This window comes from Elephantulus edwardii, unplaced genomic scaffold, assembly GCF_000299155.1.
Source record: "Elephantulus edwardii isolate Elephantulus edwardi_28Jun2011 unplaced genomic scaffold, EleEdw1.0 scaffold00009, whole genome shotgun sequence".
Lineage (NCBI taxonomy): Eukaryota > Metazoa > Chordata > Mammalia > Macroscelidea > Macroscelididae > Elephantulus > Elephantulus edwardii.
The window spans coordinates 18,321,374-18,336,321 of record NW_006399759.1 but is presented as its reverse complement, the minus strand read 5'-3'; positions in this window follow the sequence as shown (position 1 = coordinate 18,336,321).

Below are 14,948 nucleotides of genomic sequence, written 5' to 3'. Positions count from 1 at the left end.
CAACAACAACAACTGACATACTCAAGCACACTGCTGCAGCCACTGTGTCAATCCATCTGGTTGAGGAGCATCTTCCTCTCTTTCACAGATCCTCTACCTTGATGTCCATCTCTAAGGAATAACCTCTCCTAACAACATGTCCAAAGTATGTGAGACGAAATTTTATCACCTTTGCTTTCACACTCTGAGTGTGCCTTATCCAAGACATATCTGTTTGTTCTTTTGACAGTCCATGGGACAGTCAGTACTCTTCTCCAACACTACAGCTCAAAAGTATCGATTCTTGTTCTATCACTTATCGTTCAGCTCTCAGATGTTTGTAGCCAGTTATAGACAAGACCATGGCCTAAATCAGGACTAAACTAGTCTTCAAAATGACATCATCGTACCTGAATAATTTGGAGAGGTCCCTGACTGCAGAATTCCCCAGTGCATCTCCTGATCTTCTGATTGCTGGTACCAATTGTATTGATTGTAGAGCCAAGTAAGATGAAGTTGCTGACAGTTTCAATCTTTTCTTAATCTATCATGATGTTGTCTATTGTTCCAGTGGTAAGAATTTTTGTTTACTTGATCTTGAATTACAATTAATATGGAAGGCTGTATTGGTTGATCTTCTGCAAGAAGCACTTCAAGTCCTTCTCATTTTCAACAAGAATAATGAAGGTTGTGGATGAATCTTCCTCTGATCCTGGTGCCATATTCCTCTTCATAAAGTCCAGCTTCTCAAGTAATTTGCTCAGCATACAGATTGAATAGGTTTGGTGAGAGGACACAAGCCTGACACAAACCTTTCTTAATTTTAAACCATGCAATGTCTACTTGCTCTGGTTGCACAACAGCCTCTAGGTCTAGATAGAAGTTTTGCATGAACTCAATTATGCATTCGGGGATTCTCAATGTTAGCCATAATTTGCTATCATCCACACAGTTAAATGTCTTTACATAGTTAAGAAAGCACCAAATAGACAGTCTTCTGGTATTCTTTGCTTTCAGCCAGGATCCATGTGACATTTGCAATGATATCCCTAGTACCATGGCCTCTTCTAAATCCAGCTTGAACTTTGGACAGTATTCTGTCAATGTACTTTTGGATAATCTTAACTATTTTGCACGCATGTCATAGTAATGATACTGGTAAATAATTTCCGCATTCTGTTGGATCACATTTCCTGAAAGAGGGAACAAATATGGATCTCTTCTAGTCAGTCGGCCAGGTAGCTGTATTCTAGATTTCCTGCCATGGACTGGTGAGCATCTTCAGGGCTACATCTGTTAGTTGAAACATTTAAACTTTTATCCCATCATTTCCTGGGGCCTTATTTTTTCCCCAGTAACTTAGGCACAATTTTAACTTCTTCTTTCATTATCATTGGCTGTTGATCATATAGTAGTTTCTGAAATATTTCTGTGGGGCCTTATTTTTTCCCCAGTAACTTAGGCACAATTTTAACTTCTTCTTTCATTATCATTGGCTCTTGATCATATAGTAGTTTCTGAAATATTTCTGTGAGGGCCAATTCTTTTTGACACAGTAATTCTGTGTACCCCCTTCATCTTCTTTTGATATTTCCTGGATCATTCAAGATTTTGCCTATAGCATCTCAAAGTATTGAAACTCAAGGTATGGATTTGCTTTTCAGTTCTTTTAGCTTGAGGTATGCAGAATGATTTCTCCCCCTTTTTTTCTCCAATTCCATGTTTCTGCACATTTTGTTATAATACTTAGCTCTGTCTTCTCTAACTGCCCTTTGAAATCTTCTGTTCAGCTCTTTTACTTCAGCACGTCTTCCCTTTTGTTTTGGCATATTGATGCTCTGGTGTAATTTTCAGGTCTCTTATGACATACATTTTTTATTTTTCTTTATCTTCTGGTTTTGTAGGATTTACAACACATAGGATAACTACGTCAAATCACAAAAATAGAATAAAATGATATAATATTGAAAATCATGGCCCCACCCAGGTGCAATATATTTTAGGAGGATACAATCTAATCAATATTAATAGTTAATAATATACATTAATGTTAACAGGCACCATACATAGTCATTCACTTGTTAAAACACCTGTTAAGGCAGACAATATGTGTCCTTTTTAAAAATTCTTTACCCAAAAAAAGTGAACCATCTGCCTTTCAAGATTTTCTAAAATTCAGAAAATTGAACAAAGAATTTTTTAAAAAACAACAACAACCCAAACTAACAGCTTTTTCTTGTGCTTTGCATGGACATTTACAAAGAAACTATCTTTTTTCAACTATTCTTACACATTTAGTTTTATGACAATATTCACAATCTCCATGTTGCAACAACCCTCTTCATTATTCCCTGACATTTTTGTTTCCATTCAGCCTTCTATTTCTTTTTGTCTTCTGAGCTTTATTCTGGGAAAATAACAAGCAAAGAAATTTTGACTGACACAAGGAACACACCTCTTCCCATTCTCTGCCCTTCTCCTTTACAGAGATTTGGTCTAGATTTAGCCCTCCGACATATTCTAGTTCAAACCTTCCATTCTTTTAGACCAGATTTCTATCGTTAGCCATTAATAACTGAGACCTCCCTACGCCAGGTCTTTCACCATACTTGTGATACTGAGTCTTGGTGCAACTTTCCCTGCCTGGAGCCTCAGATGAGGGATTTTGAAATTTCAAAACACAAGCTCTGGAGTTTGCTCCAGTTTCTCCTGTGGCTGCTTTGTTTAGATAGCACTGGCCACAGCCATGACAACTGAGGTGAGGAAGCTGGAAAACTTCCTGGTTCAAAGGATTATGGGCCAGGGAAGATCAGATGGAAAATAAGATCAGATGACGTCAGGGGCCAACTGGCTTCTTCATTCAGTGTTCACTGAGTCAGGAATGGAGACTAGGAAAGAGTAAGACACTGTCTTCACTATTGAAGAAGTCATGGTCTATGATGTCATTCTAATTATATCCATGAGGAATTTGAGGCCACAAAAGGGACAGTGACTTACTTACCTCAAGACCTCACAAGTCATTAACAGAACTGGAATCAGCCCTGGTCCACTGATTCCTAGCTGACTGCTCTTTCCTTCAGCTTAGTATGTAATTAGACTCATTCAATTTGCCTATTTGATTTGTCTTTCTAACACTGAGGGCCTTCTGATCAGGGTCCAAGTGCTGTGGTGCGTGTTTGGCACTTAGCCCAGGACCTAAGTCCAGAATGCTGATGCCTGGCACTCTTTATCACACACTGACTTCCTCCCATATGTAACCTTTGACTGACATGACTCTCCTCTCTTCTTCCTGGAGGATGGCTTGGGGGCCTTGCCAGCCTCTCTGGGGAAAGTCTTACTGGTTACACTCACACAGTGCCAAATGGACTCCAGTGCATGTAGTGAAATCTGAGTGAAGTTCTACAGGAAGGGGCCTCGCCAACTGCTCATCCTCTGCCGAGCAGGAATTCTGCTGTTAGCAAGTCCTTCCTCCAGGCCAAGGCGGCTTATATAGTTTCCAGAGACTCCAGCACTTCTCACCTCCTCCCCAATCCAGACTGAAGCCCCCCACATGCCTTCCCTTGATTTCTGAGCATCGCATCTGCTGGAGCAGCCAGATTGATCTTTATACAGTGCTATCAGATAGCATGCTGAGAATGGTAGGGTGTCAGAGAGAGAGAGAGAAGACCTTCTACAATATGGGTTGACACAGTGACTACAATAACGGGCTCAAGCCTATCAGAGATGATGAGGACGAGGCAGCGTAGGGCAAGGTTCATATTATTCATATGGTCGCCGTGAGTTATAGATGACATGATGGCTCCTAACAATGACATCTGACTTCTAGGTGGTCCTACTTAAAGGCTTCCTAGGGCTTCTGGGAATTTCTATGAACGTCTTGCCAGGGCACAACTCAATTATGCATCAGGGTTGTATCTTTTTACCATACTTATTTAACCTGTATGCTTAGCAAATAACCTCAGACTGTGAGAAAAATAAAATGGCATCTTGACCCATGATATGCATATGACATGGCATTGCTTGTAGAAAATGAAGAGGACTTGAAATACATATTAATGATTTTTTAAAAACTACTGCCTTTAGCCCTATGCTTTCAGCCAAGATCCATCTGACATTGATTATGAGGTCCCTAGTACCGCAGACTCTTCTAAACCCAGCTTGTATTTCTAGGAGTTGTCTGTCAATGTACTGTTCCAATCGTTTTGGGATGATCTTGGCTGAAAGCAGAGAGTACCAAAGAAATGCTTATCATGTTTCATTGACCATACAAAGGCAATTGACTGTATGAATCACAACAAACTGGTTAACCTTGAGAAGAATGGGAATCCCAGAATACCTGATTGTGCTCATGTGAAACCTATGTTTTGACCAGGAATCAGTCATCAGAACAGAGCAAGAAAACACTATATGGTTCAAAATTAGGAAAGGAGGGCATCAGGGATGCATCATGTCTCCATGCCTTTTAAATCCATACGTGAAACAGATCATCTGGGAGGCTGGACTGTGTGAAGAGGAACGAGGCATCAGGATTGGAGGAAGACTCACCAACAACCTGAGTTATGCAGATGACACAAACTTGCTCGCTAAAACGGAGGAGGGCCTGAAGGATTTGCTGCAGAAGGTCAAGGACTGTAGTCTGCAATATGGATTGAAACTCTACATCAAGAAAATAAAGATTTTCACCACTGAGCCAATTGGCAGCACCATGATAGATGGAGATGAGATTGAGATTGTTAACAATTTCAGCTTGCTCAGGTCCACAATCAACACACTTGGCACAAGGAATCAGAAAAAGAAAAGAAATACTGTATTAGGAAAATCTACTATCAGGGACCTCTCCAGAGTGCTGAAGAGCAATAATGCTAGTCTTGAGACTAAGGTACACCTGATCCAGGCCATGGACTTCTCAATTACATGCTAAGTGTCAGAGAGCTGGAATATAACCAAAGGTGACTGAAGAAAAATTGGTGCCTTTGAGCTGTGATCCTGGAAAAGGGTGTTGAACATACCATAGATTGCCATGAAGTCTGTCCTAGAGAAGGTGAAACCAAGCTGCTCCTTGGAGGATTTTGAGGCTCCATTTCACATATATTGGGCATGCATGTTGCAGGAGGGACTAATTCTGGGAGAAGGACATCATGCTTGGAAGGGTGAAGGGACAGAGCAAGGGAAGAAGACCCTGGATAAAATGGATTGATACAGCAGTTGGGGTAATTAGGGTAGATGTGTCAGAGACAGTGAGATTGGTTCAGAGCCACTGTGCATAGGGTCACTAAGAGTCATAGTCGACTTAATGGTACACAACAACAACAACATTGCCTTTAGGGTGAATTATACCTCAACATATAGGAAACTAAAATCCTCCTCACTGTGTCAGTAAGCAACACTGGGATAAATGGAGAAAAGATTGAAATTGTCAAGGATTTCACCTTACTTGGGTCCATAATCAATACCATGGAGTACCAGTCAAGAAATCAAATGGCATTTGCATTAGAAAAAAATTGTTATCAAGGATCTCTTTAAAGCCTTCAAGAACAAGAATTTCCATTTCAAGACTAAGGTATGCCTGATCTAAGCCATAGTATTTCCCATTTCCTCATATGCTTTCTAAAGCTAGACTATTAAAAGATAATTGATGCCTTTAAATTAAGGTGTTGGCAAAAGATAGCAAACATACTATGGACTGCCAGAAGAACAAATCCATCTTAGAAGACATACAGTCAAAATGCTCTTTAGAAGCAAGAGTAGCAAGGATGGTGAAATCTTATCTCACATACGTTGGTCATATTGTCAGGAGGGACCAGTCCCTAAAAGAAGCAGGTTGGCAAGCCCTGGTGGCCTAGCGGCAAAAAGCAGGACTGTAATCTCAGAGGTGAGCGGTTCAAATCCATCAGATGCTCTGCTGGAGAAGGAGGGACAATCTCCTCCTGTACCTGTCAGATCCGATTTGATGGCGCGCTCTCTCTCTCTCTCTCGCACACACACACACACACACACACACACACACACACACACTTTAAAAAAAAAAAAGAAGCGGGTCATAGTTGGTAAAGTGGAGGGTCAGTGAAAAATAGAATGGTCCTCAATGGGATGGATTGGCAAAGTGGCTAAAATAACGGACTCAAACATAGCAATTATGTTGAGGTGGCTAAAATAATGGACTCAAACATAGCAATTATGTTGAGGTCTCTGGACTAGGCAGGGTTTCATTCTGCTGTTCACAGGGTCACCAGGAATCAGAACTGACTTGATGACATCTAGCAACTGCGGCAATTCCCAGGGCGTGGTAGAAAGAATGGGGTCCAGGTACCTGGGGACACACTTAGAAGGAGTCCACCACATCTTGTTTCAGCTTTGAAATGCAAGAGATTTTGCATTATGAATTCTATCATGTATCCGTTTAAAAGTTTTAAGTTCTTTTAAAAAATTTTATTGTTTTTGTGTGTGTACCATCAAATCAGATCTGTGCCTCCTTTTCCAGCAGAGCATCTGGTGGATTTGAACCTTGAACCTCTGGGATTGAAGTATAGCTTCTTGCCAGTAGGCCACCAGAGCTCACCAAAAGTTTTACATTTTATATATATCATTATGTTCTCTATAGCCAACTATAACAAAGTAGTCACATTTCTCTCGAAGTTTCCAGATTTCCTTAACATATTACCAAATGCTTCTGGGAGTAGGGGTGTGATCCCTGTTTTGTTGAGAAACACTAACTCTCCACCACCACAAAAGAGTCCCAGAGTCCCAGTGGGGCACCATGGGATCTTTCTTTCCCTGTCCTATCTGTGGCCCTTGCCTGGACTGGAGATAGCATCCCCTCCAACTTGTGCTCCTTCTTGGACGGTTCCTGTCCTGTCTCCATGCCCCCATGGAGTTCTGATGACATTTCCTGTGTGAACAACCCTTTCCTACCCCTGCCTTGCTCTATTTGACTTAGGTCTCTCTCCAGGCTGTGTCTTAACAGACTACGCCCTTGATGGTGGGAAGGAGGAAAGGAAGCCTATTCCTTGTACTCAGTGAAGCTCCAAGCAGATCAAGACTGTGGAGACAAGAGACCAGCAATTTCATCTTGCTCAGATCCACAATTAACACAATTGACACCCTTGGTGTCAGCAGTCAGAAGATCAGGAGATGCAGTGCCCTGAGAGACCTCTGCACTGGGAGTCTGCAGTCAGGGACCTCCTCAAATTATATTGAGGAACAATAATGTCACTTTGAGAACTAAAGTGTGCTTGAGGCAGGTCATGGTCTTTCCCATCATTTGCTATGCATCTAAGAGGGGGACAATGAATAAGAAGGACAAAGAATAACTGATATCTTTGAGCTATGGTGTTGGAGAAGAGTACTGAATATCCCATCAACTGCCAAAAGAACAAATAGATATATCTTGGACAAGGTGTGTCCAGAGTGCTCTTTGGAGGCAAAAATGATAAAGCTTCGTCTCACATATTTTGAGTATGTTGTTAGGAGAGGCTATTCCTTGGAGAGGGATATCATGATTGGGAAGGTGGAGGGTGGCAAAAGAGGAATAGACCCTCAGCCTGATGGATTAACACAGTGACTGCAGCAAAGGGATCTAATGTGTCAGAGCTGATGAGGATGGCGCAGGATAGCACAGGGTTCAGATCTGCTGTTTATAGGGTCGCTATGGGTCATACTTAACTCAGTGGAACCTAACAACAACAATGGAGACAAGTGGTTAGAGTGGGAGGGAGCTGAGAGAAGGAAGAGGTGACAAAAAACACCTGCCTCTCAGAGCCTGGCCAATGACTAGGGATGAAAGGAAGAGAACTGATGCCTTTGAGTTGTGGCGCTGAAGAAGAGTGCTGAATATACAAACCATGGACTGCCAGGAAAACAAACAAGTTCATCCGAGAGAGGGCGAAAGCAGGCTGCTCCTTGGAGGCAAGGATTCTGAAGCTTCGTCTGACATACTTTAGGCGTATTACAAGGAGGGAACAGTCCTTGGAGAAGGACGTCATGCTTGGAAGGGTGGAGGGACAAAGCACGAGAGGGAGACCATTAATGAGATGAATTGATTCAGTGACTGGGGTAATAAGGGTAAGTGTGTCAGAGACAGTAAATTGGCACAGGATAGAGCAGGTTTCAGGGCTGTTGTACCTAGTAAGCCACTCGATAGCACGTGTAACTCAGAGCCCTGTGCAAAGGATAGGTGAGTGACGCTCCTGAGCTCGCAGTTCCTGCTCGGGCCACACGGTGGGGCGCGCTGGGCGGGAACGCGATGGCCCATGTGGCTCTTTCTTCGAGAGAGGCCCTGTCCTCTAGGGACGAGCTGATTTACTCTACGTGCATTCACGGCCTGAGACCACTACGAGCTCTTCTTTATGACAGAGTCAATTCAGACTTGAAAAATTGGGGGCGGGGGGGGGGGAGAAGGCGGACCCCCCGGGGTGGGGTCCCCACTGAGTGAGATCCATCAACCAATGATGACTTACTCCAGGACCAGTCTCTGAGACACAGAGGTCTCTACATTTAAGAGCAATGAGATTTAGCAATTACCCTTTCCCACTTCCATCAAAGCTGCTAGGAGTTTGTGCAATTGTGTGATCCTGATCAAGTGGCTGAAATATTCTGGATCGAGGCGACCTCGTTTAACCCAGTGGCAACTCTCCACTGTATGGAATTAATAAAAGGTTAAATGGGAAGTGTTATCAGGAGGAGTCAGTTCCTTGGAGAAGGACATCATGCTCAGTAAAAGGTCAGCAGAAAAGAAAGACCCTCAGCAACAGTGCCTGACAAACCCACTTAAGCACAGCAGGGATTGTGAGGTGGGCGGGGCTTGTGGGATGGGGGCCCTGTGGGATGGGGGTGTGTGAGAATGGAGCAGAGCTTGTGAGGTGGTGCTGGCGTTGTGAGGTGGCTGGGGGAGGGTTGTGAGGTGGGTGGAGGTTGTGAGGTGGCATAGGGCCAGACAGCAGCGTTTCAGTGCTCTGCACAGGGGCACTACGAGTGGGACTGGGACGGACTTGACAGCCCCTAATAAATGAGAATCAGCTTCGTGAGGGAGGGAGGTTTGGTAAGGGGCGCAGTGGGAGGAGTGCATGGGAGTTGGCACAGTCACCCTACTTCAGCCCTGGTGTCTCTGGACCCTACACCAGAACTCCACACTGATCTTGCTCTTCCCCAGAATTCCCATGAGGACCACAAACCTACAGAGGTCCTAAGAGCCAATGGAACCAAAAGCCAGTCAAGACCTCAGGATGAGTATCCATTATGCACAGATTACCTGAGCTCCAGAAATGCTGGGGGAGCACAAGAAACCTCCCTAAACCCTCGCAGAGCTTTTCTTTGATCTTTGGGTCTTATGCCTCCCAGAAGTTTTCTGCCCCAAAACCAGCTTGCTTGCTTCTGAGGGATGGCCTCCGGGTTTCCCCGGGTGTAAGCACACACTCCCCACCTCTTGGGCATATGTGCCCTCGAGTGGGAACCGACCCACAGCTGACTCTCCTGGGGGTTTCAGAGACAGTAAATTGTACAGAAGGAAATCGCCCTTCTCCGGTCAATCAGCTGGTGGACTTGAATCATGTGTCTTTGGGACTGCAGGACAGTTTCTTACACTGGCCACCAGAGCTCCCTCTTGCAAGGGATAGAAAAACTTGCTTTTGCTGTGGTGCTTGTGCATGTGTTGTTCCAGGGAAGGAGCGTAAGCGTTCTTTGTTAATATTGCTTGAAATAAATTTCAAAGTGATCTAGTGAGAGCCTTTTTGTTTCCTGTTTATATTTCACATTGATCAATGACAATTACAATGGGCTGGTGTGGAGACAGAGATGGCAGAGTGAACAGTGTCTGAACCAAGCGCCAAGGAGAGCCTGCTCGACTGGAATTAGCTCTGTCTGAGGGCAGCCTGGTGACTCCCAGGGATCAGGATGGCGTCTGAGCACTCCCCCAAACACTCAGTGATGCTGTCCCAGAGCCCTCACTCCACAGGATGGCGTCTGAGCACTCCCCCAAACACTCAGTGATGCTGTCCCAGAGCGCTCACTCCAAGCTGTGGTCACATTACAGCCTGGACCTCCTAAGTCTCACTCCCCTTCCTATCCAGGTACCTTCTACTTCCTGTTTGCTTCCCGATGTTCTTCCTCCATCTACCCGCAACCCCAAATCTCCTGAAGGGATGGCACCCCACTCCCCCATCAGCAAGTCTCCAAGAGCTCCAGCCCTCTTTCCCGATCCATCCACCTACCCTTCACTTTTTCTCAGGGGACCAAAGGTGAACTTTGCCAACATCTCATAGCTGCCATTATTTAGGGGTACTTGAGCTTTACTAGATACTAGCTGCCCCTCTGGCCTGTGTCCCTGCAGGTCTGTTTTGCATGTCTGTGCCCTGATTCTACTGGCAACCTACCCTTTTGACCATGCTTTGCACTTACTTGCTGGCTACACCAGGGTCACATCTGTCTCAGCCTACTTTCCCTGGGCCGCTTGTTCTTTGACAGAGAACGTTAAGAGTCCCTGTGTATTGACTCTATCTCATCCACTGAGCTGTGATGTCCTAAAAGGCAAACCCCCCTCTTCCAGGGCCTGGCCATGAGCTGGCCACAGGGACCTCAGCAAATGCTTCCCAGGTGTCAGGTGAGAGGCCGTCCTGGAGAAGCAGTAGTGGCCCTGAATGACAATGAACTGCTTGTGGGAAAGAAGAGAAGCAGCTCAATGAAGTGGAATGGGGGTCACAGGCAGGTCACCAGCCACAGGCCCACTTCCTCTTCTGGAGCTGCTAAAAACCGTGAAGGGAGCAAATGGGGGATCTCCTAGGAGCTAAGATCAATGTCACCAACTCCCAGCGCTGGAGCTCCTGCACTTTATCCTGGGTTCACACACACACACACACACACACACACACACACACACACACACACACACACCCCAGTTTGACACGCGCTGCAACCTCGGCTTTTATGAACTTTTCTAACGAATGCAGGCATCTGGTCTGGAAATCCACAGCAGATTAGAAGCAACAAATCAAAGTGTCATTAAACCGCTTTAGGCTGATATTCTGGCAGCACTGAGAGGTGACAGCTGACAGCCTTAGTAGGAGACGAGACTGATGATCTATAGAGGACTACCATAAGGACTCAGGCCAGAGGCCTGGGGCATTCTGTGCAAGGGCAGAGTCACCCCTAGACCCGGCGCTGCCCTCTCAGCCTGTCATTCCACTGCAGCTCAGTGTGGAAATGGATGTTCATGATTATTAACCCTGAGCCACTTTGAAAAGTTAAATACTGTTCAAGACTCCGTGTTTAAGGAAAGGAAACACTTTATTAATTTATATTTTCTTCCAAAAATATTTAAACTTTAAACTTTAAAAATATTTATTGTTGTTTTCATGTACCATCAAGTCAGAACTGGCTCAGCACTGACCCTTTGGGGGAGGGGGAGTTCAGAGAGAGTAAATCACATGGGAGAGGATTGTCCAGCCTTTCTCCTGAGGATCAGCTGGTGGATTCGAACAGCATGTCTTTAGGTTGACAGCACAACGCCTTAAGTCACCAGAGCTCTCTTAAAAGAAGAGTAGTGGAGTTGGAAAAGAATTTTAAATACTCCATGGTCTTCCAAAAGAGCAAACAAGTATGTCCTGTAGCCAGGGTGCCCCATGGACGCAAGGATGGTGAAACTTTGGCTCACATACTTCAGGTCTGTTGTCAGGAGGGGCCAGCCCTTGGAAAAGGACATCATGCTCAGAAAAGTGGAGAGTTAGCAAAGGAGGGGAAGACTCTCCATGAGAGGAATTTACACAGTGACTCTAACAGTGGGCTTAAGCATGGCACAAATATCAGGATGGCGCAGGGTAGAGCAGGGTTCAGATCTGTTGTGCATAGGAATCAATGGCACCTGACAACAAAAGAAGAAGTCACTGACTAGTTAGAAAACTTAGTTGTAGCTTCTGGTGACAGAGAGCTGTGGTGGTTCCAAGACGGAGTGCCCTGTGTCCTTGCAGAAGCCCTGGTTTCAGTTCCCAGTCAGTACACCTTGTGTGTACTTACCAGGCATCAGTCATTGGAGGCTTGTGTGTTGCTGTGATGTGGAACAAAACCGAGGGGAGCTTCCAATTTAACATGGTCTGGGAAGAAAGCAAGATTCTGCTTACATGTGATATTAGTGATATCATTTGAGAATTCCCACAGTCTAATGGATCACCTTTTTTGGGAACGGATAAGGATTTCTCCCAGTCAGTTGGCCAGATTTCTTGGCACAGCCTGGTGAGCACATCCAGGGCTGCATGTATTTATTGACAGGTTGATGTACTTCTGAAGATCAGCCCATAAAACCTTGTGACTCGGCTGTGCGTGGGGCCACCATGAGTCAGGGGCTGACTGGATGGCAGCAAACACCAGCAACAGCCTCCCTGTGTAGTTTCCATTGGAGGTTGCACAATTTATTGCCGTTTTAGAGATGAGTATAGGTGATGACTCCCTGACGGTCCCCTGGCTAAAAAATAATCAGGCATGTTTCCCACAACAGCCTGGGGCTGCCTGGTGTGACTCTCGGCCACACCAAAACTCCTCCAGGTGCTCAGCTCACCTCAGCAGGACAGTCCACTTCTGTCTTCACTGTGTTGTAGACTCAGGATCTCTCTGAAAAATGGATAAAGTGAGGTACTCCTGATACCTGTACCTGCAACCCCCAGCCACTCACTCACTGGGAGGAGGCTTGTCACAGTGATCTCTGCAGACAGACTGCCTGGGTTTAAACCCTACCTCCACCACTTACTATGTAGCCCTGGTGGTGGAGAGCATTACGAGTTATACTGTCATTGGAAAGGTTAGCATTTGTATGCCATCTACTAGCTTCTCCAAGGAGGTGCTGGTGGTTTAGGGGGATGGAATTGTACTGCCAACCTGAAGGTACGTGGTTCAAATCCCCATGGGAGAAAGATGGCACTCTCTTTCCATTCAATTGACTGCCTCTGAAAACCCACTGGAAAGGCAGCTATGGGTCAGCCCCAACTTAAATAGTATACAAGAACAACAAGCTTCTCCAAGAGAGACAGATGGGCTGTGTCCTCCCATAAAGATTTGATGTGAAGGTCACTGTGAGTTAGAATCAACTCAAGAAGAGTGAGTTTGGTTTTGTTTTTTGACTGTTTATTAACTGAGTGCTTGTTGTTGTATGTTGTTGTTCATGTTAGGTGCCATCGAGTCGAGAATGACCCATAGCAACCCTATGAACAACAGACCTGAACCCTCTCCTATACTGTGCCGTTCTCACAGTCTCAGACACACTTAGCCCATTGTTGTGTTCAATCCATTGCGTCAATCCACCTGTTGAAGGTCTCCAATGAATAGCCTAACAACATGCCCAACGTATGTGAGGAGAAGTTTAATCATCTTTACATCTAAGAAGTACTCTAGCTGTACCTTCTCCGAGATATATCTGTTTGTTCTTTCGCAGTCTGGGTTCAGTATTCTTTTCCAATACTACAATTCAAAGGCATCAATCCTTCTGTCATCTTTATTTACTGACCAGCTCTCAGCCAAAGGCTGGAAAAGACCATCGCCTGTATAAGGCGCACTTTAGTCCTGAAATTAACATGGTTGGTCCTCAATCATTTGGAGAGCTCCCTGACTACAGACTTGCCCAGCTAACTGGGTAGCCTTGGGAAAATCAGCCTTTCTCTGCCTCATTTTCTCCATTTAAAAAATGCAAGCAATGCTGTTGTTAAGTATCCTTGAGTCAGAACTGACCCATCAAGTTTTAAGAGGCAGTAAGTCACAGGGGAGGAGATAACTCACTTTCTTCACCAGAGCAGCTGGTGGATTCAAACCAGGGACCTTTGGTCTGGCACCTCATCTCATTACCTCTAAGTCACCAGGACTCCATAAAACTGAAGCAGTAGTAGCTCCAAACTCATAAGCTGCTGAGACTATCACAGCCAGGAACATGTACAAAGTGCTAGAACACTTAGCAAACATTAAACCAAGAACAGTTGTTGATGCAAATGCAAGGACGTTTATAGACTTTTCTCCACACCAGCACCTGTTGCCGTCAGTCGATCTAGTGCACATTAGTGTTCTGGCTGACGTGTGTCACGGTACAACGGTGCTCCACAGGGCTTTCATTGGTTCATTTCTCAGCCATACATCTTTTTTCCAAGGCCTCTCTAAGTGAATTCAAGCCTCCAAACTTCCACCTAGTTCCTGAGTGCAATTAACCATCTTCACCATCCCAGGGCTCCTTACTTAAATTCATAATTTGTCTCAAATCCCTTCCTTTAGAATCACACTTGTTATAAAGAATCATTATAGCAACTCAGTAAGGTTACAAACGGAACTGATAGTTGTAAGTGGATTCTGACTCACAGTGATACTCCCTTGAATATCTATTGAATATTTTCAGGAGGAGACCGCCCATCTTTCTCCTGAGGATCAGCTGGAAGGTTCCAACTGCCGATATTTCAGTTACTTTGGTACCATACTTCACGCACTGAGCCAGCAGACGATGAGCCTTCCTATTTTGTAGATGACTCCCCTGAAGGACTGAGCGGAGGACAGAGTGCCAGGAAGTGGTGGAGTTGGAATCTGTACCTGAACTTTCCCGGCATTGAAGTGATCATCTCCTCATTGCATCATAACTGCATCCCTCAGTTAAAGAGACTAACTTCCTTTTGTCTTGCGGAAATGAGTAAGAGAACAGCCTTAACCACTTCTGAAAGTGGTAAGTCCCTCTTTCAAATCCTGCTTTGAGAGTTTGAAGCACTCCATTAATAGGAACTTTCAGAACCTGGGAAGGAAAGATGGGCTGAAGAATTGAGTTTTCTTTCTTTTTTTTTTTCTTATGTCAGTGGTGTGTATGTGGTAAGGGCTATTCATTAACATTGTTCATGGGGTTCTAGTTATCTGTTCTTTTTTTAAATAATTTTTTTATTGGGAAAAACATATTGGGGGTACAAGGAGGTGAGGGTTGGGGGCAGAAGGGTGAGGATGGGCCAGGATGCAGTTGCAGAGCTGCA